We start from the raw sequence: 3,465 nt of genomic DNA on the forward strand, positions 1-3,465 counted from the left end.
TCTATCGAACCTAAAGAAACAAATTATTTATTTTGATTTAAGATTTTATTCCTATGCTCAAAAAGCTTGGAGAGAAGCCTCCCGAGCTCACTATAATTTTGACATTGTAAAAGGCTAGGAATGTCAGTATTGTAACAAAGATTGTGAAACTGAGATCTAATGTGGTTGTACGCGGGGCACTCTAAGAGGAAGTGGTTTTCATCCTCGATGTTCCTATTCTCACATATATGGCAGATCCTTTCCATCCATGGTGTTTTAGGAACTGCCCATGTTTCACTATGGAGCTCATGAGAATTCGTTCTAATCATTGCTATATTAATTTTCTTCTTTTAGTTAGTTAAAATAGAGAGATATTTTTGATCTTCTAAGGTGGGGTTGATGACCTTCTTATAATAACTTAATTTTTTTTAGCTGCTAAATCTTTCTCACACCACATTTTTTCTTTGAATTTAGAAGTAACAATATCTTTAATGTTATTAATGTTTTGCAATGCATCATTCTCGTTGATCTCCCAAAAGTTTAACCAGGCCCTTGTGTCTTTATGCCACCCCCGATTGAGCCTTAGGTGGTTTTGGCTGGAATTTAAAGCTAGCTTAGGAAGTCTATGATCGTCTATGTTATTAAGTTTGTGCTTGTACATCAGAAACCTAATCATAGCTAGGCTTTCAATAGCGGAAAGACCTGCTTTTATAAAGAGAATAGGATAGGGTGTATTACTTTTTATTTTCAAGTTATAAGTTATAAAACGCTTCTAAATTTGCTCAATCTTTCTCCATGATTCTGTGGAGACATTGCAACCCGAAACCTCACAACCATATAAGATAACAGGAATGACTAAAGTTTCGAAGAGGAGCTTCTTTTTATCCAACATTACAAGGTTTTCTATTTTACAATTATTTTCAAGACCAAAATAAGCTTTCCACCCCATTAATCCTTTTCTCACTGCTATGGTTTGAAAAAAAAAAAAAAAACCTATATACAAAAGCACAATTTGAAATAATTATTAAAAATATATTAATATATAATTGTATTTAAATATTTTATTTTTATTTATTTTATTAAAAAATTACAATGTAATGGGTTTTTTTAATGTATTAAAGTAAAATATATATATATATATATATATATTAAAAATTTAGAATGTATCCATTGAAAAAACATATAAAACAAAATGATTAAACTTCTCCCTTAAAATTATCATACAAACTCTGGAGATTTCGTGTATTTAAAATCATCACACTTACATAGCAATGCATGTTTTCCCTTTTTTTTTCCTTAATTTGATGGATTCTTTGCCTTCCCCTTCGTAGATGTTCTTAAACCTGTAACATATTCTACCTTTTTCCTTTATTTTTACATAATCTGATGGATTCTTTGCCTTCCCCTTCGTAGATGTTCTGAAACCCATAACATATTCTACGGGAGGCATTTGCTCTGGTCTGTTCATGACCTCATAAATCTTTTGATCTCAAACTGTAACCTCATGATTTCTATCTAAAACTGTTATTTATATCTTTTGCCATAAAAATGTTAAGAATGTAATGAAAAAGTAATTTAATATCTAAAACTGGAATTTTATATTAAAATGTCTAATTTAATTTATGGATAATTAAATCTATTTATATCTCACAATTCCAGTGAATGCGATTTAAAATTTCAACAATCAACTACACGTTTCCAACGATTTTAAATTCACAAAATTTTGATGTCGCTGCTGCGAACTGATCGAAGAAGGATTTGATGGGAAGAAAATCCATGGAATTTGCAGTGGAGAAGGCTTTGCAAGACGTGAATGCCCCGTCGATTACAAGATTATGGCCGCTGATGTAACGGGCGTCGTCGCTGCAAAGAAAGAGGGCAGAGTTGGCAACATCAATGGCTTCCAGAGTGACACCCTTCAGCTCCATCGTCGTCTCCAGCATCTCTTCCGCGCATTGTTTGTCGAAGGACGGGAAGCTCTTCTTCATGGCGTCGATCAACATGGGCGTCGACACGCCTGCGGGTGAAACGCAGTTCACCCAGATGCCGTGCGGAGCAAGATCAGTGGCCGCCGACTTCATAATCCCCAACACCGCGTGCTTCGACGCCGTGTAAGAAGGCCCGTTGGGCATCGCCATCACCGACGCAATGCTCGACGTGGCGCGCAGCCCTTCCCTGCCCACTCAAGCCTCAGTCGGCAGTCTCTTGGCCGTTGATTGAGCCCGGGTGGGGAGGAGAGAGCGCTGAGTGGATGTTCTGGAGCTGGTTTCATAACCCTTGAAGGGAGGTAAGGGGTCGGTTGGCGGGAGGGAAGGGGAGGTAAGGGGATGCTGGGACTTCTAAATTCAAAAAAAAATGTGGTGTGAGAAAGATTTAGCAGCTAAAAGAAAATTAAGTTATTATAAGAAGGTCATCCACTCCACTTTAGAAGATCAAAAGTATCTCTCTATTTTAACTAGCTCAAAGAAGAAAATTAATATAGCAAAGATTAGAACGAATTCTCATGAGCTCCATAGTGACACAGGTCGTTGGGCAGTGTCTAAAACACCATGGATGGAAAGGGTCTGCCATATATGTAAGAATAGGAACATCGAGGATGAAAACCACTTCTTCTTAGAGTGCTCCGCGTACAACTACATAAGATCTCAGTTTCACAATGTTTGTTACAATACTGACCTTCCTAGCATTTTACAATGTCAAAATTATAGTGAGCTCGGGAGGCTTCTCTCCAAGCTTTGTGAGCATAGAAATAAAATCTTAAATCAAAATAAATAATTTGTTTCTTTAGGTCTGATAGACCAATGTTTGGTCTCAGTGGACGTTAACCACCACCATCATCATCATAATCATTTCAAAAGTGATAAAATCATGAGATTTTTTTCTTAACGTATTTTAATATCAAAATAAAATTCCAAAAATAAATTTTTGTGGTTAAATTTATTTTTCTTTAAATTATATGTTTTTTTTGAAAAAAAATCATTTTTTATTTATTTATTTTATGATATTTTTTAAATTTATTTTTTATCTAGTTTTTGTTTTTTCTTGTTAATTTTTTATTCATTTTTTTTTTTTTTTTTGGTTTTTTCTCTACATTTTTATAGGTTTTTTTTGTTTGTTTTTTCTTTTTTATATATTTTTTTTGTATTTGGGTTTTTTTGTCAAGTTTTTTATTTTTATTTTTTTGTTCTATTACTTAACATGTTTGTTTGTTTGTTTTTTTTTTATATGTTTTATCATTAACATGTTTTTATTATTATTATTTTTGTCATATTTAATGTTTTATATCTATTTTTACATTTTTATAGGTTTTTTGTTTTGTTTTTAATGTTGTATTTTATTTTTGTAATTGTTTTTTTACTCTTTTTTTTTTTTTATATGACATGGCTAATTTTATTTTATTTTATTTTTTTTATTTTTATAGTTTTTTTTGTCATTACTATATATTTTTTATATTTGATTTTTTTTGTCATGTTTTTATTATGTTTT

At 32.4% G+C, this 3,465-nt stretch overlaps 1 pseudogene; it reads right to left on the minus strand.

Moving 5' to 3' along the window:
* Window positions 1-1,667: 1,667 nt before the first annotated feature.
* LOC149141918 (short chain aldehyde dehydrogenase 1 pseudogene) lies at window positions 1,668-2,117 on the minus strand (annotated as a pseudogene).
* Between the last annotated feature and the right edge of the window lie 1,348 nt (window positions 2,118-3,465).

Source organism: Pinus tabuliformis, chromosome X (assembly GCF_031772625.1).
Source record: "Pinus tabuliformis cultivar Carrire ecotype Pingquan chromosome X, CPIR1, whole genome shotgun sequence".
Taxonomy (NCBI): Eukaryota; Viridiplantae; Streptophyta; class Pinopsida; order Pinales; family Pinaceae; genus Pinus; species Pinus tabuliformis.